Source organism: Vipera berus (genome assembly GCF_964194415.1).
Source record: "Vipera berus genome assembly, chromosome: W".
In the NCBI taxonomy this organism is placed as follows: Eukaryota; Metazoa; Chordata; class Lepidosauria; order Squamata; family Viperidae; genus Vipera; species Vipera berus.
The window spans coordinates 12,099,512-12,126,506 of NC_138210.1; the positions used below are offsets into that span (position 1 = coordinate 12,099,512).

The window sequence follows — 26,995 nt, forward strand, 5'->3', positions numbered from 1 at the left end:
GAGCTGAACTCGTACTCCAGCTGGCGTCTCTTCCTTGCGTCGGACGCACTACACAATAGAAGGGATCCCCACTTGATCACAGGATGGCGGTAGCCCTTCCACCAGATCCGGTGCAGCCCTCCAAACCGGCGGACAAAACACCGGCCATAGAAATATGGCTTGTCACCAGGCTGCAGACAGCCAAAGTCAAACTTACTACCAGGCACCTACAAAGCAGCGTGGATGAGACTGGGTAAAATCTGAACCTCTCTTCAGTCCTAACTATCTTTTCCACCTGTATAAGCTGCCTAAAGTATTTTTTCCCCTGTGGAGAGAGGGAGGGGAAACTCTATCCCACTCTCTAATAGCGGCGACTGACTAGGGGAGTTTAAAATGTTGAAACAATAACCTGATTTTAATTGGATTTCTATCTTTCCAAAACTTGAGGACTAAAATATTTCCTATTTTTATTGAAAATTTGGGTTTTTATTTACAAAAAAGAAGTAAGATTGGAAAAAAGACTATAAAAATCTTGGTTGTTGTTGTTGTTTTTTAAATCCAAAACAGTATGGGCAACATCTTGTGGCTAAACCTGATATTACAACCTGTTATTCTCTGAAAGACTATAGATAAGATTTTTGTGACCTTGCCAATCAGCTATGAGAAGCCCAGCTGTGTTCTGTACTCAGTAATAAAATTATTTTCATTCTATGACTGTAAAGCTTTTAAACCACACCACTAAGAGAACATGGACGAAGATCAGAAACAGATTTTATTTATGTTGAAAGCAATTCATGAAACTATTCTTAAAGCCACTGATGAAATAAGAGGCTACAGAAAAGGACAAGATGTCAGCCTAGACATATGAACCCAAACTTTGATTACACCCAAAGAATTAACTACACAGAATATAATAGAAGTGGAGCAATTAAATACTATGATAGAAGACTCAACTGATCAACAAACACAGTTAATAGAAAACTCAGAAAAGGGATTGATAACTTTGAAAATGGAAATGACTTTCTATATAAACCAGAAGAAACCTGAGGATCAAGAAAAAGAACAGACCGAAGGGAAGATAAACATTTCAGGACAACTATGCCGGGAGAGAAAAATAGAGAGACAATTTGTTAGCTCCTTCAAAAAAATGCTGACTGGATGGCCTTTCTTACCTCAAACAATGTATATAATAACAGAGGGAGATCTATATGATGATTTAAAAACACAGATATGGAAGGCAAGTTGGCAAAGAAAGAAAGCTAGAATAAGGCTGAAGAAAATCGGGGCCTTGATTTATTAGTAAGGATTAAAATAGAATATACTCAATTTGACAAGATACGTACTTTGACCACTAGATTTTGTTATGAACTGAGATAAAGAAAACTTTGGTTATTTTAAAATTTGGAAGTATAAATATTAAAAGTTAAATATGAATATTGAATTGTTTATAAAGGTTGAATGTAAAGCTAATTAAGATATACATAAGCTAAAAATATATTGATAAATGTAATAAACATGTTTTTACTTAGCTGATATAATAAAAACTGTATTAGTTTAAATATGAGATAATAGACATTAAGAGAAAAAGAGAGGAATTATTTGATGCTGAAGCAAGAGAAAATTTGGTTATTAAATTTAAGACGTTTGGAAATTAATAGAAAATAAGAAAGTTATATCGTATTATTAATTAGTTGATGTAAGATGGTGAGAAATAGAATATATTCTAATAGATATGTATTCTGAATATTAGACTTTGTGATGTATTGTGATAATGGGAACTTTGGTTACTTAAAACTTGGAAACTAGAAATATTAAATGTTAAGTTAAATATTAATGGGAAATTAAAAATTGGGGAAAACTAATTAGGACATTGTCTATAAAGACTGAATGTTAAAATAATAATGATATGTATAAGCCAAAAATTATTGATAAATGTAAGAATGACATTTTTATTTAATTGATTTAATAAGAATTGTATTAGTTTAAACAGGAGACACTAAATTCTATGGGGAAAAGAGAGGGAAAATTTAATGTAACAGCTTGAGACTTGCACTAAAAATACTTCTATGTCATTGTATTATCCCTTAACCCAGCCACCACATGTCTTTTCAAGTACTTAAATGTAAAATTAGAAAATCAATAAAATATTTTTTAAAAAAAACATGGGGCGAAATCAACTGAATTCTTTGAATAAATTACAATAAATACTGATAAAACTGTTAATTTCCTTTTTTAAAAAAAGTGGTCAAATAGAGAAATAAGATGGAAGCTGTATACATTACTAAGCAATATTTGTGTATCCTTGTATGTTGTCACATAAAGATACCAGTTACACTCATATACTGTAGGTCCTTATTTTTATGCTCCCTTGGAAACAGTAGCTTATATACTTATGCTTGTCTGTATAAGACAGAAGTATAGAATCTTTTTTGAAATGGGAGCCACACTTAGCCTCTGAGTGACATATCAGGAGCCATTCTCCAAACAGTGAAAGGAGACAGGATGAAATAAAAAATGGTGCCAAGACAAAATGGAATCTAAATTGTTCATATGATTTATCCCTGTGTAATTCACCCTTTCTGCTGCAGCAATACTTTTATAGCAACTTTGGGAGTCCCTAAGTATGAGACCTATATGCTCGGGCTCCTATTCAGAGTCCAGTGGCAAACAATTGTCTTCACAGAGCTTCTCAAACTTCTCCAAAGTGAAAAGGGGAGGGGGGAAAGCTGCTTATATCAGGCCATCTCTACCTAGAGGACAAAGAAGATGGTAGGTTAGAAGCTTCCCACGCTGTAGGGAAGCTAAACTTCACAAACACTTCACATGTACAAGGTTTTAAAACTGATTCAGACTGGAAATTCTCTTTGCCCAAAAGCACCCAGAGAGACTTTTAGTAGCCACTTTCAGTTTCACCTACCTCAAGAATTGTTGCAATCTGCATGTGTTTGGAAACAGTCAGTTTTGAAGGGAGAAGAGTCAACACTGTTTGCCATAAGAGGACTGAAGGAAAGTTGGAATATAACAAAATAGGACATGGGGAGTTTACCAGTTATGCAAGCTCACAAAATGCATTTGGAGAATCAGTTTGATTTAAATGTTCCAATAGTATTGGGCCAAACTGCTGGATTAAACTGATTCTATTTGAATTGATTCAAATGTTTAAAATGCAATTACCCTGCATGGAAAATGCCTGAATTATTAGATTCAAATGCATCACTTTATTGGTATGATTTCTGACATGGATTAAAATGTTCACATATTCACATTACTGATGCTTCTAGAGTGCTAAAGAATAATGGGATCTGAAAAGAACACCCCACAATCTTTTGTATTGCTGAGAACTAGTGTTGGGGCCAAATCCTGTTACAGATGTGCCAGATTTATCTCCATTGAGTGAGAATCTTGTTTGCTCTTGTACTCAGCTGCTAAGATTTTCCCAGAGCAGGCAAACATCATGGTACTTGTTTCCATGGAAATGATCATCCCATGCATGAACAAAAACACAGATGTCATACTTAAATCCATACTTAATCCATACTAATGTAAAATAAAATAAAGACAGCAACCAGAGTAAGACTCTCTCTGTGTATGTCTCTCTATGTGAAAAGGTTGGTTTTAATAAGGTGCTGTTTACCTGGGAGATAAGTGAAATAAGACAAGTCTTCCTTTCTCACTGCTTACCTCTGCCCATCTATAGAATATATTTCAATTTGTTCAGAATAGAAAATATGAATTTATCCTGCTACTTACCAATAACCAGTGCAAAAGTACTTTATTGTATTTGCCTGGGGCATCAATTGTGCTTGAAAATAATTTAATTTAAAACTATTACCAATGTACAAGAAGAGGGCTTCAGAGAATGCACATCCAGGGATTTGTTCTTTCCTCCCATAAATGTGGACCCCATTCAATTAGGCTTTCTGGGGGAATTCTTTAAAAACATGCAAGAAAGGAGACGAAATATGTCTATTTTCCGCGAAGGGGAAATGCCTATCCGTCATACTCAAAATACAATTTAAGAAAGAAATGCTTAGATAAAGAGCTCATTGCATAATTATGTGATCTTGCTGAGCTACAATCTGATGGAGAATTTAGGATGTCAGAAGCTCCCACCTTGGTCAACCACAGCCTCCATTCCTAACTGCCCACGCTACCCCCGCAGTAAAAGAACAATTTCTGCCATCTATAATGGCTGCCTGGATCTGCAATGTAGCCCCCCCCCCAATCCTCCCGCGCAGACTGACATCCCTGCGCCATATTGAGTTTCCATTTCTCTTTCCCTCCACCTTCCGGCGTCGGTCCTTCGTCCTTCTCCCCCTATCTCGGGTCTCTGCGCATTACTTTGGCCATCCGTTGCGACTTGAATGCGTCCCCAAATTCTGCCATGTTAGGGAAAACACCCGTGATTTAACAAAGACATAACATGGTTTATTTGTGTGTACACGCCCGCCTGTGTGTGAGAGTATAACAATGTTTGTCACAGCGCTTCTGTTTCTTTTCTTCCCTAGGGCTTCTGTCGCATAATCCAGCAAATTTTCCTAAACGTAAAACATTTTTTAATCACTCTTTTGGCTCTGGTCTCGGAAATTTGGGCTTGTAAATAATAAAGTGAGTCCTGCTGGCGGAGTGGCATATTCAAGCCAGCCCTCCCCAAGAAAGAATATAGTCTTTTGTTTCGATTTGTTTTATCTTGAATTGATCGTGAGAAATCTTGATTCTTCACGGAAAGTGTTGAAAATCGTGGTTTTATGTAAATAATATTTCTTCTTTTCTCCCCTCCCTCTTTTGGTTCATTTACAACATCTTTGTCTTCCAGAATGTTTGCACATTTGAAAAGTTGACTTCAGAATTCAACAGTCGACACCATTCTCCTACTAGGATTTCCATTCTTCCATTTTCCTTTCATTCCGTTTCTTTTATGAATTAGAAATCCATAGACACAAAGCAAAGTTAGCAAAAATAGAATACAAAGATTCCAAACAACCAGGTAATATTGTTGCTGTGTTGATTATAATGGTGGTGATGATATACTTCCGTTTTAAGAAGAGTTTTACAAATATTGCCATTTTTCATTCTACCCTTTCTTTCTGATTTATGCTAAGTGTATTATAGAGGCATCAAACTGGTCTGGCTCCAGATATTTAAATTCTTCCCAAATCTAGAGGGGTGTGTGTGTGATCTCCAACTATTCAGCCTGCTTTTAAAATATTTTCTTTTACTTGTTACAAATATTCTAAAACATCTCTGATGTATTGTAATCTTACAGAATTAACTGATATGATCACAGTCTTTTTTTTTTACAAAAATCGCAGAAAATAAAATAAATTTTAAATTACAGGACAGTATAATTCTTTAAACCCTGTTAGGAATAAAATCTCAATGAACCGGGACAGGATAGGAACTTAAATTAGATTCTTTATTTCGATGCCTATAAAACAAGAATATGCATTTTAGAGACTATAAAGCCATTTATTTAATCTATGAAAATAAAGTACAAGAAATATTTTGCATTTTATTATTAAAGCATTTTAAACATTTAAATTAAAGCATTTAAATAAATAGTCTACTTTTAAATGGAAGGGGCAAAATCTTTATTTTTAAATTAAGACAACTAAATGTTGTTTTGGTTCCTGAGAATTTCGTTAGGACATTTTCTTGTCCTGCATTTGTTAGTGTCTACTTGGTAGAAATGGGGGCATAGGAGGAGAAAGAAACTGTTTTTTAAAAATGTTTCAAAGTCTAAACGAGATATTTTCTTGAGCTTAAAAAATAAAAACCTCCTTACATAATATTCTGTATTTTTAACACCTAGGGCACCAGCTTTACCCCAAACCACACATTTGCAGTAAAATCCAAATTTTATTGACCTATACCTTCCCTTTGGAAAAAAAATCTGACCGTAATTATTTAACGCGATAATTTCACTGAAGACATACACCTTTCTCTCCAAGGTTACCTTTTTCCCCATGTAGTACTATGAGAAAATGGGAGGGTGGTTAAAAAGCAGTGGTTTGAAATGACTGGGCTTAACTGGGGATGGTGTGTGCATACGCTTCTCTGTATTATTTATAGGGGCATATTACCCAAGGCAGATAATAAACGGGGAAAGGGCGCGAGAGGTTACTGGAAATTGAAATGGGGCAGATCCAACGCACACATCGTGCTGATAAAAAAGTTCAGGTCTTCTAGGGAGAAACTTACAGGGCTATCTGCGCAGCCCTGGAGGCTGGACGAAACCTCTCCTGAGGCCTGTGGGCAGGAATTCGCCGAAAAGGTGCTCGCGTCCAGCGGCAACAAAGGGGACCTATCATTTTCCGAGAATGCTTCGCCCGGAGAGGAGGCAGAGGAGGAGGACGAGGCGAAGGAGGTGGTGCGAGCGTCGGCGCTCCCTCTGGGCTCCACGGTCGGAGCTCTGCCCTAGCTAGGCGTTGGGTAAGGCTCTGGAGCCCTCCGAGCCTCTCTGCTGTGGTTGCTGGCTGGGTAGGGACAAGGCATCTTCCGCGCCCCTCCGCAGGAGGAGAGGCTGTCTTCGGCTTCCCCCTCTTCTTGGCTGTTGTCTTGGTCCCCTTCGCTGGGGTCTATGCTGTGCTGTGTTTGCCTCTTGTGCTTCATCCGACGATTCTGGAACCAGACCTTCACTTGCCTTTCAGTCAAGTCCAACAAAGCCGCGATCTCCACCCGGCGGGGTCTGCAGAAGTATTTGTTAAAATGGAACTCCTTCTCCAACTCCAGGAGCTGCGTGTTGGTATAAGCCGTCTGGAGGGGGAAGACAGCAGAATTATACAAAGTAACACCAACCGGCCGCTAAACGAAGGGTTCCGTCATCGTTTTTTTCTTGGGGGTGGGTGCGGGACTACGGGACGGGAAAGGGGAGGGGAGAGAGCCATTTTAAATGGCTTGAGCATCTTGCAAAGTTTTGTGGGGCACTCCCCGACCACCCGGATGCCTCTTCACCCAGGGACACACAGCGCAAAACGGCTCGGTCTTTCCACTTTGTCCAAGAACCAGAGAACAGTATAGAAACAGGACAAGGTTAATGCCAAATGCGTATAGGGACTGGGGGGAGTGCATTTTGGAAGAGCTCCCTGGCATTCAGCTATAGAGGAATCCACATTCAAGAGTGAGTGTTGGTTTGTTGTTGCTTATCCTTGCCTTTGTGTTGTGTCTTTCTATGTATGTCCTCTGTAAGAGGAGGATATTCCTTAACTAAGTGACCTAAAACCAACTCTGAGCAAGCAAAATAACATAAACCATGAATACCAAAAACAGAGAAAAAGGCAAGCTCGCCTTGAAAGTTGTATCTCCCTATCACCAACCTAAGAAATGAAAAGCCCCCAAAGCTAGCCTGTACTGTCCACTAGCCTGAACTAGAGAGGGGAAAGGGGAAAAAAGATTGGGTTTTCCCTCTGCCTTCTTTCTGTTCCTCACTCCACTACACTGGAAATAGAAGCAGAGTACTGTATACCACTCCCCATGCTTCCCAAAGCACCAGTAAGAGTCCAAACACAGTCACAGAGGAAGATGCCATATAACAGAGCTGAAAACATTGTAGAATAGGGGAGATAGAAGTGGAATTATTCACTTCTGAACATTGGCTGAGGCTGGAGAAGGAAGGAAGGAAGGAAGGAAGGAAGGAAGGAAGGAAGGAAGGAAGGAAGGAAGGAAGGAAGGAAGGAAGGAATCATCCATTCTAATCTTTCAGTAATTCAGATTAGAAATGGAAAATGGGTATTCCTTTGCCTCCTTTTCCAAGACCATGAGTTTTGAATAGCAGAAAATTTGTCTCTTCCCTCCACCCTGCCAGCCACCCAAATGTTCACTCTACCCCACCCCCTTTACTGTATACATACATACCTGCAAGACAAGTGTGGGAGGGGGGGACAGATCCAGGCACAGAACAGGTGGGAGACAAAGAGGCAGGGCCCTGGTGGGCTTTCATAAAAGATTTCTTCTTCATCCAGGGAAATTCTGCACCCAGGGCAGAAGGCTGGAGCATGGCTTTCTGGGCCTGCTTTAGCCTTGCTCTCTTTTGGCTAGGCGTAGGCTGGCTACTGGAACATGGATTCAAGCCAAGGAGGGTTTGTTCCAAAGGAAGAAGAATTAATGTTGGTGGTTTCTTGATTGATGAACTTTGAAATGTCTCCAGGACAGTGGGAAGGGACGTCAGACACTCTGCTAGCAATGGCTGGCTGTTTATGAAGCCTATTTCCCTCTCAAATTCAAAATTCATGGCTTTTTCCAGAGGCCCAGTGCAAAAGGGAGGGAGCAGGGGATGCGAATGGGTGGGGAAGGAGTGCTGGATCTTTCAGGTCCTTCCAATATTCTATATCCTTTTTAGTATAAGTATTATTTGCAATCTCCTCTCCCTCTTCTACCCACCTTTTTATTTTTTAATATCTTATATTGCTGATAAAACAGGCATATGGGGACCTTGCTCCATTAAACTGCTGAACAGGGATAAATTGCAGCCAATTCCTCATCATGTGACCTGGCTGGCCCACTAGCAGGGCCAACCTAGTTGAAAACAGAGGGTTGGGGTCCCCCCCCACCTCACCATCATGGCTAATAATAATAGCAACCATGACAATAATAACAGTAATACTCCCACTTGTCAGATTTTTGGAGATTTCTAGTGCTGATTACAAAAGCTAAATCCAGAGGAAGGTGCTCTTGAAGGTTTGACTGAAGAGACAATAGTGGGGGCTAAGCAGGTGGTAATGGTTACAGTTTACCTTTTAAGTTCATCTGGCAAATGGATTGAGTGGCAGGCCCAATCCAAAAGAATGAATGAAGGGGGGCAGGGGGGGATGGGGTTTTGAAAGAGAGGACAGACATCAGGTATACAGAAAAAATACCCCAGGGAAAATAAAGACACTTCTCATGTTCAACCAGCCACACTGAAATGGAATGAAACAAACTCATGAGAAACAGCTGTTTTGAAACTTATCTGGATTAAAAATATTCCAAACTGTTCAATTCAAATCAGTTTGAAAGGACTTTCAAAAGCTAACACATTCTAGAGCAACCGCTTAGAGACCTTGGAATGTTTAAGATGATGGGGAAAGAAGATATAACTTACTAAATAAAGATCTGTAAAAAGTTTCTTTAAGAATAAAGGGAAGAATTCTAACACTTTTTCCCTCCCCATAGTTTATCTCTTCTCCCCTCTCAAATGTATATTTTCTGGGATCATAGATTTAATTTTTAAAGCCCTTTTTCAAATATAAAAACTGGTTCTTAAGGATGTGTCTTAGAATGTTTCCAGGTATCCATCCCTCCCCCTTTTTAAAGTTGCCCACAAACTGAGTGAATAAAGAACAGAGTCTGAAGGGGAGAGGAAGGTGATCAATCTTTTCTCACCAAAGACTTCTGACAGCCCAGGCTTTGCTCACTACTTAAAGAATTTGAATGTTTATCAGAATATCTGAAAGATGATTTTTTTCCCACAGATTTGGACTTGATTGGTAAAGTTATAAAATAAAATATTTTGAAGGCTAGCAGGTGGGAAATTGAGATGGGGATAAGAGAGATAAAAAACAAAAGAGCATCTTAAAATCTAGAATGCTGTTTGCCATTTGTTTGTTCAAGTTGCATTTCTCTCTAGCCTCCACTATACTAGAAAATAGAGATGGAAATCTTCAGTAGAGGAAAGAGGCAAAACATAAAATCTTTGTCAGTTCAAACTTCCATGTGGGTGGCATGAAAACCTTAAATCTGAGAGAAATAGATGGCTTGTAAGGAAAAAAGAATTCCAAAAGCCTATGTGGGCAGAACTACAGGTGAAACTCGAAAAATTAGAATATCGTGCAAAAGTTCATTTATTTCAGTAATGCAACTTAAAAGGGGAAACTAATATATGAGATAGACTCATTACATGCAAAGCAAGATAGTTCAAGTCGTGATTTGTCATAATTGTGATGATTATGGCGTACAGCTCATGAAAACCCAAAATCCACAATCTCAGAAAATTAGAAAATTACATGCAATCAATAAAACAAGGAGTGTACATAGAACAATATCGGACCTCTGAAAAGTATAAGCATGCAATATTCTAATTTTTCGAGTTTCACCTGTAATTGTACAGGTGAAACTTGAAAAATTAGAATATCGTGCAAAAGTTCATTTATTTCAGTAATGCAACTTAAAAGGGGGAACTAATATATGAGATAGACTCATTACATGCAAAGCAAGATAGTGCAAGCCGTGATTTGTCATAATTGTGATGATTATGGCGTACAGCTCATGAAAACCCCAAATCCACAATCTCAGAAAATCAGAATATTGTGAAAAGGTGCAATATTCTAGCTCAAAGACTTCCGGTGGCTGCGCGGCGCCGGAGACAGCCTTCCCGGGCTGCCCGCGGCTCAGCTGAGTGATTTTCGCCCGAAACAGCGCCGATCAGCTGTTCGGGCGAATTTGAAGCCCCCTCCTCGGGAGAAGAGGAGGGGGTGAGGCCCCAGGTAGGGGTCGAGTTCTCCGGGGCCGCCTGAGCTTGCAGCTTGGGCGGCCGAAGGATCGAACTCCCCCGTAGCCTGGGTCGCTCCCAGCTGGCCAGCGCCTCTGCTCCTGACTTCATGGAGCAGAGCCAGGCGTCTGCGACCACCCCTGCCTGAAGGAAGGACTATGGAATAAAAAGAGCAGGCAGAGCGGTACAAGAGGAAAAGGTGAAGAGGATTATTTTATTCTACTCTCGAGCTTGATGGACTTTTTAAACTTTAAGTGAAAGTGCGTCACAATTGAAAGTAAAAGATGGCGGCTAAACCTCCCCCTAAAACTCTTCGGAGTGCTGGAACTTCTCCGGTGCAACAATCATCATTGCAGGCATTGCATCCTCCTGATGTATTGACATCGAAGGACTTACAAGATGCTCTTGAAAAACATACCCAGGTAATTTTGGAATCAATGGGTGATAAATTTGCACAGATGGAGGAGAAATTGAAGAAGTTGGAGGAGAGAATGGAGGAGAGGATGGAACAGAAGTTCAGGGTGATGAAGGTAGACATTTTGTCTTCAGTGTATAAAGTGGCTGAATGTGTGGAAGATTTGGATGAAAAAGTGGAAGATTTGACTCAAAAGAATGCCATATTAGAAGCAAAAGTATTGGAGAATGAAGATTTAAGAGACAAAATGGATAGAGAATTGAGTCTTGCTCAATATTTCCAGATGCAGTTTGCCATTAGAATCAGAGGTTTAAAGGAGAATATTAAGGAAGATCTAAAGCAGCTGGTTTCTGAGGCTCTCGAAGTGGTATTGAATCAGCCAGCATCTGAAATAAAAGGAGGCATGGATAAAGTGTTTCGTGTGAACTCATGGATTGCTAGACAGAGAAAGTTGCCTAGAGATGTGGTGGTTTATTTTGCAAAAAGGGAAATTAGAGATGAAGTTATACAAGCTGCCTATGATACTAAAGTCGTGATTGCTGATCAAGAAGTTCTGGTTCTAAAAGAAATTCCTCCAAAGATTTTAAGGAGAAGGAAGGATTTTACATTTCTTGTGCAAGAGCTCAAGCAACGAGATATAAGGTTCAGATGGGAGATCCCAGCTGGGTTGATGGTGATGCATGAAGGTAAAAGGTACCGTCTGGTTACTGTGATGCAAGCGCGTGATTTTTACAATAATGTTTTAAAAGCAACCCCATTAACACTTCTGGAAGCTGCAAAGAGATCTGGAGAAGGAGAACATCAAGAGGCTGAAGATGGACAGACAGAGGAGAATGGTGCTGGAGGAGATCAAGTTATAACACCTTTGGATGATCCCAGAGAACAGAGGGTGACGCGTGCTGCTTTAAAACGATCAAAAAAGATAAAAGAACAAGATCAGCAGAAGTCTATGGAACTTTCACAACGTACTTACAGCCAAGTAGTGGGAGGTGGGAAAAGATTTGGGTGAGGAATGTAAAATTTATACAAGTTTGAAATCTAAGAGAGAATTTTTACAAAATGTTTTATAGATGGTATTTAGATTTTAAAAAGCTAAGCATGTATCTGAATTATTAGCCTAAATGTTGGAGGTGCGGTGATGAAGACGTAATATATTTTCATATATGGTGGACTTGTAAAAAGGTTAAGGCTTTTTGGATAAAAGTCTGGTGGAATATACTAAGTTGATGTTGAATTTAATTACGGCAGCAAGACTTTTGATAGGTTAGTACTGGAAAGAGGAACTGCCGACCATAGAAGAGTGGACTTTAAAGGTTTCCGACCTGGTTGAAATGGCGAAGATTTCGGCCTAATTGAAAGATTATTTGCAGGAACGCTATATTATGGAAGGGAGAGAATGGCTTGAGTTTATCCAGAATAAGTATAGGGTTAAGAAGTTTTATATTTGAATAAGTCTTCTTTCTTTGTTTCTTTTTCTATATTAGTTTTTTTATATATATTTAATATTACTAAGGTTTGTTTTATCCTATATAAGCTAGAGAGTGATAGATTTTAGAGTTTATGGTTGTTAGTATATGGTTGTTTATGATTGTTTTTTTTTATATATACCTTGTATTTAGCTCTGGGAAGTGGGGGGGGAGGGGGGGAGGGGGGAGAGGAAGGGGGGGAGGGAGAAGGGTGGGGGAGGGGGGATTTTTTAAGGGAAAAATTGTATGTTAAAACTTTTCAATAAAAAAAAATATTCTAGGCTCAAAGTGTCCCACTCTAATCAGCTAATTAAGCCATAACACCTGCAAAGGGTTCCTGAGCCTTTAAATGGTCTCTCAGTCTGGTTCAGTAGGAATCACAATCATGGGGAAGACTGCTGACCTGACAGTTGTGCAGAAAACCATCATTGACACCCCCCATAAGGAGGGAAAGCCTCAAAAGGTAATTGCAAAAGAAGTTGGATGTTCCCAAAGTGCTGTATCAAAGCACATTAATAGAAAGTTATGTGGAAGGGAAAAGTGTGGAAGAAAAAGGTGCACAAGCAGCAGGGATGACCGCAGCCTGGAGAGGATTGTCAGGAAAAGGCCATTCAAAAGTGTTGGGGACTTTCACAAGGAGTGGACTGAGGCTGGAGTCAGTGCATCAAGAGCCACCACACACAGACGTATCCTGGACATGGGCTTCAAATGTCGTATTCCTCTTGTCAAGCCGCTCCTGAACAACAAACAACGTCAGAAGCGTCTTACCTGGGCTAAAGAAAAACAGACCTGGTCTGTTGCTCAGTGATCCAAAGTCCTCTTTTCTGATGAGAGCAACTTTGGCATCTCATTTGGAAACCAAGGACCCAGAGTCTGGAGGAAGAATGGAGAGGCACACACTGCAAGATGCTTGAAGTCCAGTGTGAAGTTTCCACTGTCTGTGTTGATTTGGGGAGCCATGTCATCTGCTGGTGTTGGTCCACTGTGCTTCATGAAGTCCAGGGTCAACGCAGCCGTCTACCAGGAGATTTTGGAGCACTTCATGCTTCCTTCCGCAGACGAGCTTTATGGGGATGCTGACTTCATTTTCCAGCAGGACTTGGCACCTGCCCACACTGCCAAAAGCACCAAAACCTGGTTCAATGACCGTGGGATTACTGTGCTTGATTGGTCAGCAAACTCGCCTGACCTGAACCCCATAGAGAATCTATGGGGCATTGCCAAGAGAAAGATGAGAGACATGAGACCGAACAATGCAGAAGAGCTGAAGGCCGCTATTGAAGCATCCTGGTCTTCCATAACACCTCAGCAGTGCCACAGGCTGATAGCTTCCGTGCCAGGCCGCATTGAGGCAGTAATTGCTGCAAAAGGGGCCCAAACCAAGTACTGAGTACGTATGCATGCTTATACTTTTCAGAGGCCCGATAATGTTCTAGCTACACTCCTTGTTTTATTGATTGCATGTAATATTCTAATTTTCTGAGATTGTGGATTTGGGGTTTTCATGAGCTGTACGCCATAATCATCACAATTATGACAAATCACGGCTTGAACTATCTTGCTTTGTATGTAATGAGTCTATCTCATATATTAGTTTCCCCTTTTAAGTTGCATTACTGAAATAAATGAACTTTTGCACGATATTCTAATTTTTCGAGTTTCACCTGTACAGCCTGATTTCATGCCTTCAGTAGAACTAAACACATTATTTTAAGTACAAAGATAACTACTGGCCTTTTCCCTAAATTACAATAAGTAAAAAAGAATCGGGAGAACAGGAAGAATAGAGAAGAAAATTTGGTTCTACAATGTTGAAGAAAAGACACCATAGTCCTTTATAACAAGTCATTATTAAAAAGAAAGGTACAATTTTCTTATAAATACATAAATGTTGGGGATAATGCAACAAAAGGAAAAATAGTTTAAAACAGGCTATAACATCTCCATTGTATTCCAATGTGTGTCCTTTAAAAGTTGGTACTGTATATATAGCCATTAAAATGTAAACTCTAAGTGCAAGAAAGAATGTTAGGCCAAAGAAGAGGTGCCAGTAAAGAAGTCCCCTCTCCAAAGGATCTTTTACTTCATTTTCATTTGGAGGACATAACAGTTTCTGATTAAATATAACCTGTGTTCATGTTCAAGAAAAGTTATGCAAACAAAAACAAAGACATATTAGATGTGAGAGTCCCCCAGCCTTTAACCAACCTTGGGGTTGGATTTTATAAATGGATTCTAACTTTTAATCTGTATTAATTTATTACGGGCACTGTTTAATTACTTTTTAATAATTTTTAATTTTTGTATCTTGTTTTTATGTATTGCCCTGTTCACCGCCCTGAGTCCTTCGGGAGAAGGGCGGTATACAAATTAAATTAATAATAATAATAATAATAATAATAATAATAATAATAATAATAATAATAATAATAACCTTAAAACAAAAATAGTAAAGAAGGGTAAGCAATCATTTTGATAGGTAGGACAATTAGGAGGTCTCTATTTTTCTCCTTCCAGATGTTAGATTTTTTTTATTTGTATAAAGGTAAAGGTAAAGGTTCCCCCGCACATGCGTGCTAGTCGTTTCCGACTCTAGGGGCCGGTGCTCATCTCCGTTTCAAAGCCGAAGAGCCAGCGCTTGTCCGAGGACATCTCCGTGGTCATGTGGCCGGCATGACTAGACGCCAAAGGCGCACGGAACGCTGTTACCTTCCCACCGTAGTGGTCCCTATTTTTCTACTTGCATTTTTACGTGCTTTCGAACTGCTAGGTTGGCAGAAGCTGGGACGAGTAACAGGCGCTCACTCTGTTACGCGGCACTCGGGATTCGACCCGCCAAACTGCCGACCTTCCGATCGACAAGCTCAGCGTCCTAACCCACTGAGCCACCGCGTCCCTTCTTTATTTGTATAAGCAATTACAATTATGCTGTTAAATTTAATTGGCAAAGGAACCACTCCACTGCCCAATTCTGAAAAAAAACCTGATGGAATTAAAGAGGGAGGGGAATATAATCTGTAAGAATGTATTTTTGCAGATAATGGAGAGTTGGGCTGGTGAAGGAAACTGGCGGGGGGGGGTTGCGGGGTGCGTACGGGTGAAGATACACTGGGAATGGAAAAAGACAGTTTTCCATTCAATACTTTAGATTTCTCTTTCTCCTTTGTAAAATAAACCTTTAAGAATTGTGATAGATTAGTACTTAGCTAAGGGAGAAGGAAGTAGATATAAGAAATATTGAGGTGCATTCAAGATCCACACCAAGCTTTTTGTGCATGTTGTATTATTTTTTTTAAAAAAAGTAACAGAAATAGATTAGAAATCAATGGATTTCTAAGGTTCAGAAAAACCAGGACATTTTTTTACATTTAAAACATTTGTGTCAAAACCTCAGGACAAATACATGTATGAAATGCAAATCTGAAATAGATTCTCAAAAGGAATTTTAAAAAGGGGTGAAATTCACATCCCCCTTTCCCCTTATCAAAATGGGTTTCACCAAATCCCTGTGTGTAAGTGTGTCTTTGTAAATGTATGTTCCTGTGTGGCTGATTGTCTCCAAACAGCTACTGTATATACCCCATTTATGATTGTAAACAAAAGTATTTGCATACTTCTAAGAAAAGAAAATACTTGAAATGAATGGAAATAAATTCTACAGCTAGACAACTTTCAGCAGAGAATTCCCTTGCACAAACTGGATTGAAATAAATGGCAGCTTAAGTTGTTTGTTTTGGGGAGATTGTGTCCATCAATCAGTGGTTTCAGCAGGTCTTTTTAATGGGGCAATCTTACATACATCCAAACACTTCCTATCAAATTGAAGACTTAATGAATGTATCAATAACCAATCTACAGTGATACCTTGGTACTCAAATGCTTTGAAACTCATCAGATTTGGTACTCAACACATTTTTAACCAAACATTTTGTCCCAGTACTCAGTACTCATTGTTTATTTGGTACCTGATGCACAAGCTAGAAATTGTCAGTGTTTGCTGCTTTGTGACACACTACATTATTCCTTATGGGAAAAATTTGTTTGGTACTCATTGTTTTTGGTACTCATTGTACCTCCTGGAACCAATGAATAATGAGTACTGAGGTACCACTGTATATTTAAGGAAATCTTCTGTTGAATATAAATAGGCTGCAGTTTTGTGGTCTGTGTAGGACACATAGACATGATTGGAAAATTTGCTCCTAATCTCATTAAGAATGCTTACTGCCTGCATGATTGGGAATGTGACCTGTGAATAGACAGAATGGTGACTCCTTTTGCCATTCAGATTATTTCCATGGAATTCCCCTTGACAAAGATTTACTTGGGAGTAATTAAGATTCTAGCAGTTATGAAAAAGGGGTGGTACAACAGTGGTAGGCATCTGTTACCATCTAGCAAATCCAGACTGCATCTCCCACAAAACTTATTTATTAGCTGACCAGGGCTGATGGAAGTCAAAGTCCAAAACTGTAAAAGGCATGGAGTTACCCTCCTATAGTATATATAGTGAGTTGGGACAGTTCTTCAGCTTGTCTTTAGACTGCAACAATGCTTCCATATTTACAATACACCTCCACCTTGCCTGTGGAGAGTTAGTATCTCATGAAAATGGTCTGCTTCATTCAAAACGTTACCTTGAGCTGTTAAAACATGGCTCCCACATGTATATTCACAAAACTGGCAAGAGTTGTGGGTCCAAGAAAGCACAAGTTTACTCTGCACCCTTGTCTGCACCCTTGTCTATTCCCTTGGACTAGAACACAAAAGATGGAGCATGTTTAAGATGCATTTCTTAAAGTTCTCACACTAAGGAAAATGGAAGTTGATTCCCACAATCATATTGACTTTTTTGCACTTTTGGGTTGCAGAAGACTGGCCATCCCTAGCCTGGGCTTACAACAGAGCCTTCTAAAGCTCAACTAGGGGCTCAGGAGCCCTAGGGTTTGTTTGTTATAATCCAAGGATTTTTATCTCAACCACATGAAGGGCCCTGGGTTGTCAGCTGCCTTCACCTTTCGTTTAGAGAGGAATATATAGGAATACTTCCTCTCCAAAGAGCATGACCTAGCGATAAGCCTCCTAAGCTCTCTTTCACCCTAGGGAAGCCACCCCAATCAATCTGGCAGGAATGGCAAGACACAGCATGAATGAACTGTGCCCCTTAAACAACAGATTTGGAGTTTCAAAAAGGATCTCAACACAAATATTTGTTGACCATTCTCTTTTGCAAAGGAAGAGCCCATGGTTTCAAACAACCAGTCTGTCCACTGACCCACTAATCCCATGTCTGCCTCCCTTCTCTATTAACTCCCCACCAAGTCTACCCTGCTTCTCATCACAGATGCGTCAGCTTGGGTGCCTCTTAGATTCTACCCTGAGTAGAAGCATGGTGAGAAGAAAGGTCTGTATAGGTTGGATTATCCTTGCAAGGCCGATGGTGCTGGATGGAGCCCATCTGAGAATCCATGTAGTTGCCACCTACATAGACTGGGCTTCCTTGCATATTGGTGGGGGCATAGTTGCCACCCCCATTACCCTGTAAGACATGAGAATTGTACTTGGGTGCTGTGTTGGTGTACTTCTGTTGGCTGAGGTATCCTTTGATGGGGTTTTGGTAGGCAGTGGGCATGGCATAGGCATTCTGGTGAAATTTGTGGAAGGAGGGCGGAGATGGTGCTTCATAGTTTGAAGTCATGGGGTGCAGGGCATTCAGGAGGCCTGCAGTGGCCTGCAGGGCTTGGGGCGGGCTCCCTGAGGGGGAAGGCTCCCTGGAGGATGTCCCAATGCCTTTTGACTTCTGATCCTTTTTGTATTTCATCCTCCGATTCTGGAACCAGATCTTGATCTGCCGCTCACTGAGGTTTAACAGGTTGGCCATCTCCACTCGACGTGGCCTGCAAAGGTAGCGGTTGAAATGGAACCAGCTCAACCAGCTGGCCACTGGTGTAAGCTGTGCGGGCCCTCTTAGAAGCTGAGGAGCCTGGAGGGCTTTTCTCACCACTGCAGCTTTCTGGAAAGGAGGTCCGGAAATGAAATCAAAGATAATTACTTACATGCAGAAAATTGAATGCACAGGCTTCTTAATAAATCCTCTGATGGGTGAGAAGGCTACACCCTCCCCCAGTTCCCACTACATAATTGTGTCATTTATTAAGAGTTCTATTCTCCAAAGCTGCCCCGTTTTATGAAAAATTGATCATATCATGCAGAGAAGATATCCAGGGCTATTTATTTGAGAGACCATTTCAGAGGAAATTAACAAGTTGGCAAGGCAAAATCAATCAAGTACCTGCCCTGCCCATGGCCCATTAAGACTGCTAGTCTGAATGAGTCAACAAAAGTGGGTACCTGCCTGCTTTGAGAAGTTTAACTCATAAGTCAACTTCCAGCGTATGCACACACAGACACACCCTCTGCACTTTTGAAAGGCACATGCCCATTGCAAGCCCCCATTTATTCCAAGGGAGGGCTGCATAGGAGAACTTCTTGTGGGATTGAGTCCAAGCATTTTTATAATAAAAAGTGCAAAAGATGTATTTAGGAAAGGACAGCAAGCTTTCTATACAGATCCAAATGCTGGTATTTACTGTATTTTGTGCTTTAAAGTAAATGGAAATAGTCTGGGTGGGGGGTTTAAGGAGCTGGGAATTGTTCCCCAACCCTTCAGTCCTGACTTGCAAGAAAAATCAACTGTTAAGCAAACAACTGTACTGCCTCAAACCTCTGTGTTAGAGGTTTGAGGCAATACAACTGGATTAATCATTTGAAACTGCAATTGGGGAAACCATTAGTAATAAATAGCTCCCCCCCTTGTAGAAATCACCCCACCATAGAAGCAAGTGCAATATGGAAACTGTCTTTTTTCAAATGATTTCTACATCTACAATCTGAAATGAGACTAAACCATTGTATTACTCAAGAATCTATTACCCACTTCAACCATACATCTATCCTCTGCCTTATTTGGGAGAGTTTTAAATTGTAACAAACTTACACTCAAAGATATGTTTGTACATTAACAGTTGTACAGAGATGTGTTACAGCTGGGTGAAACACACACAATTTGAAGTCATAGTTAGTATCTATTAAATAAATGTGTAATTTTCCCACCACTGTTGTAAGGTGCAATAAAATTCTTGTGTTCTTGCAGTGAGAAGAGATGTAAAGAAAATGTAAGAGTTTCAAGAAAATGTTTTAATGTGGGACAAATAGTATTTGAGTGTGCAGTTAATACAGATTTGGTGGACACTGCTAAGAGTTCACATGCCTGTCAGGGCCAGGTGGTTTGCGAACTTGCCTTTACAAAATTCTTTCCTAAAAATTGTACTTTTCAGTGAAGGAGAGCTTTTCCATTTAGTTCTGAATCATAGGCATGTGTGAAACTGAATCTAATTTATACACTTGTTATTCTAGGCTATGATCCCATTAGTATTTACTCAATGCAACATGCACAGACTACTCAAGAATCCAAAGAAGCTGTGAATATGCAAGAGGAACTACTAAATGAAAACCTGGATATAATCTGTCCCAAGGGCTTCCAAACCTTTTGTTTTCACTGGCACATTTGAAATTTTAGAACATGATGTGGAATGCTCTCCTAGAATGTCTGCTTGGGAATTTATTATTTCCCCAAATGACTGTCATGGGGGAAAACAAAACACAGATTTATCAGAATGCTACCCTCCATTCATTGTGGATGTTTCCCTGTAGGGTGCTTCCTACTTACCTTTGTTTGCTGTTGTCCTTACTCTGGGCAAGTGGACATGCATCCAGAAATAGTACTGGGCTACAGCCACCTATCATTTTTATTTTCTTAAAAAACAAAAACAAAACAACCTAATGGAGTCCACTGGGGCCCAAAGGCATTGGTGTTAATAAAGGTGATGCTGGAGGATGGTACTTTGCTCATGCAGCATGCCAATTTTCAATTCATTTTTAATTGAAAGGTTTTTTAAATGTGATGTGATGCCTCCAGGCAAATAGATGCCACACTGGGATTCTACCTATTGCCTTTTAGTAGGACCATATTAACATGTTCAAACATATTAATCTGGCTACTCTCTTAATTCTAGCATGAATTTAGCTCTGTACCTTTTGCACAATAACACATTCATGCAAATTATTCATCCAAATTGAACTGTGTCATAGTGCTCAACTTTGAATAGTGCTGCTGATTCAAAATCACTTGGTATAGAGAATTGGCTATAAGAAGTTTATTCCTCAAATTAAACTCTTTATATTAAGAAAGGAACCTCACTGACATCAAAGGAATATATACCTAAAAGAGAATTGTAACCTTAGTATATTTAGAAATTAGTTCTAATAATATTATTCTCGCTTGCTTCCATTTGAATTTAGGATCTTGACACCAACTTGCTTAGAAATGAATCTGGAGCCATTGACATGTGTGGCTATTACAAATTTTGTCCCCTATAAAACCTGCTATCCCTAATAATTATATAGTGTAAATATCAAGCAAAACAAACAAACCAACCAAACAAACCTATTTCCCTACCAGACATGACTTGGACTAAATGACTACATTATATATGGACAAAACCCATTTTGTATGGTATTAGAAGGTGGAGATTGGGAAACAGTAGCCTTCATGCCTGCAACAAATTAAACAATCTCTGTTGGATACTGTATTAGTGAGCATCCATGATAAACCAATGGCATATAAAATAGAGTATAGCACACAACTCAGGATTTGATGAAAGTACATTTTGCCAGCTGTAAAAAACAGACATTATAAATTGGAGACCATAACTCATGATGCCTAGACTGTCTGGTTTTAAGAAAGCATGTTCTACAGGTGAAATTCGAAAAATTAGAATATCGTGCAAAAGTTCATTTATTTCAGTAATGCAACTTAAAAGGGGAAACTAATATATGAGATAAACTCATTACATGCAAAGCAAGATAGTTCAAGCTGTGATTTGTCATAATTGTGATGATTATGGCATACAGCTCATGAAAACCCCAAATCCACAATCTCAGAAAATTAGAATATTACATGCAATCAATAAAACAAGGAGTGTACATAGAACAATATCGGACCTCTGAAAAGTATAAGCATGCATATGTACTCAGTACTTGGTTTGGGCCCCTTTTGCAGCAATTACTGCCTCAATGCGGCCTGGCATGGAAGCTATCAGCCTGTGGCACTGCTGAGGTGTTATGGAAGACCAGGATGCTTCAATAGCGGCCTTCAGCTCTTCTGCATTGTTCGGTCTCATGTCTCTCATCTTTCTCTTGGCAATGCCCCATAGATTCTCTATGGGGTTCAGGTCAGGTGAGTTTGCTGGCCAATCAAGCACAGTAATCCCACGGTCATTGAACCAGGTTTTGGTGCTTTTGGCAGTGTGGGCAGGTGCCAAGTCCTGCTGGAAAATGAAGTCAGCATCCCCATAAAGCTCGTCTGCGGAAGGAAGCATGAAGTGCTCCAAAATCTCCTGGTAGACAGCTGCGTTGACCCTGGACTTAATGAAGCACAGTGGACCAACACCAGCAGATGACATGGCTCCCCAAATCAACACAGACTGTGGAAACTTCACACTGGACTTCAAGCATCTTGCAGTGTGTGCCTCTCTATTCTTCCTCCAGACTCTGGGTCCTTGGTTTCCAAATGAGATGCAAACGTTGCTCTCATCAGAAAAGAGGACTTTGGACCACTGAGCAACAGACCAGGTCTGTTTTTCTTTAGCCCAGGTAAGACGCTTCTGACGTTGTTTGTTGTTCAGGAGCGGCTTGACAAGAGGAATATGACATTTGAAGCCCATGTCCAGGATCTGTCTGTGTGTGGTGGCTCTTGATGCACTGACTCCAGCCTCAGTCCACTCCTTGTGAAAGTCCTCAACACTTTTGAATGGCCTTTTCCTGACAATCCTCTCCAGGCTGCGGTCATTCCTGCTGCTTGTGCACCTTTTTCTTCCACACCTTTCCCTTCCACATAACTTTCTATTAATGTGCTTTGATACAGCACTTTGGGAACATCCAACTTCTTTTGCAATTACCTTTTGAGGCTTTCCCTCCTTATGGAGAGTGTCAATGATGGTTTTCTGCACAACTGTCAGGTCAGCAGTCTTCCCCATGATTGTGATTCCTACTGAACCAGACTGAGAGACCATTTAAAGGCTCAGGAAGCCTTTGCAGGTTTTATGGTTTAATTAGCTGATTAGAGTGGGACACTTTGAGCCTAGAATATTGCACCTTTTCACAATATTCTAATTTTCTGAGATTGTGGATTTGGGGTTTTCATGAGCTGTAAGCCATAATCATCACAATTATGACAAATCACGGCTTGCACTATCTTGCTTTGCATGTAATGAGTCTATCTCATATATTAGTTTCCCCTTTTAAGTTGCATTACTAAAATAAATGAACTTTTGCACGATATTCTAATTTTTCGAGTTTCACCTGTAGATCCAGCACACTGAGGAAGGAGATGACAGGGTTCAATGGTGGAAGGGTGTATAGAAGTAGTTTGGAGAGTCATCAGGAATGCTCCTGCAGTTAAACAAAACCAGCAAGCCTCCTTGTCATGAGACAAAGAGGACTGCAAATTTTCTGATTCAATTGTGTTTTACCTTTAGAGAGGAGGTTTATTTTTTTCTTTTAATAGGGAGTACAAGTAGTCTTTAACTTATAGCCATTTGTTTAGTGACCGTTCAAAGTTACAAGGGCACTGAAAAAGTTACTTATGACCATTTTTCACACAACCCTTGCAGCATCCCTGTGCCTATGTGATCATAATTTGGACGCTTGACAACTGTCATGTATTTATGACAGTTGCAGTGTCCTGGGTTCATGTGACCACCTTTTGCAACCTTCTGACAACCAAAGTCAATGGGGAAGCCAGATTCACTTAAGTGTGTTACTAACTTAAAAACTTAAAAAACTGCAGTGATTCACTTATCAACTGTGGCAAGAAAGTTTGTAGAATGGGGCAAAATTCATTTTACAATTGTCTTGGTTAGCAACAGAAATTTGGGGCTCAATTGTGGTTGTAAGTGGAGGACTACCTGTATTACAAAATGTTGTTCTCACCTATAGAAACCTACATTGTGCCCAACAGCTGGGACTATTGGAAGTTCACTTTATGGACATCAAAAAGGGAAGTGCTTTGAGTCCCAATTTTACTAGTGGCAGAACCTCTGCATGGGTGTAGGTGTGAGAGACAGAACATTACTCCAGTGTAAGTAGCTGATACTGATCATCATGTGTGATTAGTATTAAAGGAATGGAGGTAGGAGGGATGTTGTTAATATAAGGAATTGAAGTGAAGAACCTGTTCCTCCTCCATTGCCAACTTTATTTTATTCATTTGTTTATTTGTTTATTTAATTTATTGGCCACCCATTTTACCATAGGGTAACTCTGGGTGGCTTACAGTTACATCTAAGTCAAAGTTTAAACTTTTGCCCTGCTGCTTTCATGCACAATTCACAAATTCTACCCACACCTTGTTGTATTCTCCTTCTGGCACTCTCAGCTCTTTTTCTGGGAAAGATTCCCCTCTTTGTTGCAAGCCACCTCTCACTTCTGTAACAAGCTTTTCCATCGTGTTCAAATTTCCAAGCAGGTCCTTTTTCTGAGCTATCTTGATCATCCATTTTCTTCTAATCCAGATATGTGGAACAGGAACACACACACCTCATCACCCTGAGCCAGCATAGCTCTGCTGGCTCCAATGAATGTGGATTGTTGTTCCACCCAGGTTGCTGCCCTAAGTTAAATGATGTTCTTCGAGGGCCAAGTGGGCTGGGTTCCCAGTCTAGAACCTTCAGACAAGGGAGGGGAAAACATGTCACTGCAAACAGTGCCTGGCACTGCCCACCCTTCAGCAGGAGAATATTGCACTAGCTTGTACTCATCCACCACATCTTTCCTACACCCCACACCCAGCTGTCTAACCAAACTGAGCCTGCTTGTGTGCATGCAGAGAGCACTGTAGGTGCATGGGGAAGTGTGGGGCTATTTCCAAAAGCAGAAAATACCTGCACAGGGGGAGCTGTTTTTCTGCCTGGCGTTTTGCCTCGACTCTTTCATCCAGGGGAAAATCAGCTTGGTGAGGGCTGCATTGCTAGAGGCCAGGCTGGATTTGCTGGGGACACTTTTGACCGCCCCCGATTGGCTATGGTTATTACTGCCGCGGGTGGTGTTGGATGTGATACTGCCGCTGCCGGTGGTGATGGGGTTGGTGGGTGGCGAGACGGGCGGGGGCGGGTGATGCTCCTGAGGCAAGCTGGAGCACAGGCAGCTCTCATTCAGGTCCTTCGCCTTGGCCAGCGGGGCCGCTTTGTCCAGAGACTGGAGGGTGCAGGCAGGCCGCTGGTGATCGCTCTCCACGTGAGCCACGGGCTGGAAGGGTTGCAGAGAAGGGCCCTCGTAACCGAAGCCGTTAGCCCCCGGGTAGAAGTAAGTCCCAAAGAGCGGGGAGGTGTCGTAGTAGCTGGCCTTCTGAATGGCTGGGGTTCACCGAGGCGCTGTCTTGCTGCTACCAGGCTCCGGTTAGCCCTCTCGTGGAAGGACATTGGCACCCCCAGGGTCACGTGACGAGGGGCCCTTCCCTTCCCTTCCCCCGGTGCCTTTTGGAAGCTGACCTGAAAGGTTAGAAGGCACACACAATGATATGGCTCGGCCTCTGAATACATCTTGGCAGCTGAAAAGCGCGTGACATGAATAGGGCGCGGGCTACGGAGGAAAGCGGGCAGCAGATGCCGCAGCCGCCAACAGCTTTTTGCCGGGTGTTCTGGACTCACCTCGCCCCTCTCCATTGGGCCAGGATTTCTAGATATATACATATAATACACATACACAGAGAGAGGGGAGGCTGCGTGCCGGCGAACTGTTCACGAAATCAATTCCTCAATAGCTTTTCCCTTTTCTGTTGTTCGAGAGTTTAATTCCTTTTGTCCGTCCGCTTGTTTCTTTTGACTACACCATTACCTATATATAGTTCTTTTAGACAGAGAGATCGCTGCCGCAGGATTCCTTTTAGACCATTCAGCCCAATTCTCCAAGAACTCTGCCGTGGATAGTCCAACTACCTCTGTATAAACCAGTCTTTACACATACGCGCGCACAATTTCTCCAGTTACAAGGACGAAGTATTTTATTTCCACGCCCCAAAGAAGTGAATCGATCTCAACCTCGCTACCGCTTATTTAAGGGACTGAATGAATACGAAGAAAACGGGGACGGGAGGAGGCTTGAAAGTTAAAATTCCGGAAATCTGTGGAACTAACTTCCAGATAAACTATGTCTGAGTTGGAAGGTCACTTGGAAAATCTATTCGGAATGAATTTTAGTAGTATTTGCATATTTGTAACAACCACAGTCAGGCACCCGCATGGAAATGCCAAGCGTTCCGCACCCGAATTCGTATTGCAAAATCAAAGTATATTTTTCCAATTCAGGATTAAGGAGCTTTGGAAAAACAAACCTAAGTATAAATTGAATAAAATTGTATTTAACGGTACCTTTAAATGCTTCTGAGGTTCAACATTTAACACAATGAAAATGTTTTTTTACGCTTCTGAAATATTTCGAGATTTCATTAATCTTTCAAAACAGGAAGGAGCTCAAATTCTTTGATGTTGGTTCTTTTGATGCTGTTTTAGCAATTCTGATTGCAGTTTGGAATTGGCTGTGCAAAGGCCCTCTTCCCTGTAGTCCTTAAAATTCTGCCTTGTTGCCGCTCAAGGTGTGAGCCTGCCCTACCTATCTCTTTCCTAAAGCCCAGCTACAGCCCAGTTTTCATCTGCTCTTTGAACAAAACAAATCCTGTTTTTCTCATAAAACCATTTGGTCCCTTGCTTTTCTTTCCCTTTTACTTTTATGTCGGGTTAATTTATTTCAGATAAGAGACTATATCCTTCTCAAAGAAATGGGACTTATTTCACTGCTAGTGAAAATTTTATAAATATAATAAAAGCTCTAATGTATTTCATGGGCCAAACCATGAATCTGGAAAGGAATTCTCTTTATCTCTCTTCAGCCCTTCTGTGTTTCATTTCATTCCAGATGGCTACATTCTATTTTCCTTCCTTTCAAGCATAAAAAATAGTATTGAAAGCCACCACTCAGTTCTGCCCATTGTTGGGGGATGGGCAAATATACCAACCTTACATACACTGATTCAGTTCAAAATCTACAGTATATCTCACCCCTTCCTCTTCACGTTTGTGATTCTCTGCCCTGGCCTTGAAACTGTAGCAATTGCTTTCTAGGCAACTAAAATCTTCCATGGCCCAGCGTTTCTGGAAAGAATTAGGGCAGCTGCCCTGCCTCAATTCAGCATCCAGGAAATATTTATTAGCAAACACCATCATTTAGTGCTCTCCCCCAAATGGTTTGAAGAGGAAAGAAAAAGGAAGTTTCATGAAGGTGGAAGGCTGATCACTCTAAGTCAGCCATTATCTTCTCTCTAGACCCACCCGGTTTTAGACTTTTAGGGAGCACTGGAGGGCCAGGGAGAAATAGGCATCAAAGGGTTTTTGCTGTTGCCTTTTGTTGGGTTCAATTAAGCTGCATCTTTAAGATATTAATCTCCTTTCTACCCAAAAAGGAACCCAAAGTAGTCTATGCACTCAGTAGCTAACATTTAAGTCCCTTTTTATACCTCATCTTTCAACACTTTCCAAATGTCGGCCATTTGTCTTA

The 26,995-nt window shown here is 40.7% G+C and overlaps 2 pseudogenes across 2 annotated transcripts; both read right to left on the reverse strand.

Annotated features, from left to right (window-relative positions):
• Positions 1-6,099: 6,099 nt before the first annotated feature.
• LOC308676044 (homeobox protein Hox-B2-like) lies at positions 6,100-8,209 on the reverse strand (annotated as a pseudogene). Its single transcript has 2 exons — positions 7,805-8,209; positions 6,100-6,735 (listed from the first exon to the last, which is right to left on the reverse strand). The product of its transcript is annotated as a homeobox protein Hox-B2-like (transcript).
• Positions 8,210-17,663: 9,454 nt separating this feature from the next.
• On the reverse strand, positions 17,664-25,107 carry LOC308676845 (homeobox protein Hox-B3-like; annotated as a pseudogene). The gene is made up of 3 exons: positions 24,957-25,107; positions 24,328-24,798; positions 17,664-18,338 (listed from the first exon to the last, which is right to left on the reverse strand). The product of its transcript is annotated as a homeobox protein Hox-B3-like (transcript).
• Between the last annotated feature and the right edge of the window lie 1,888 nt (positions 25,108-26,995).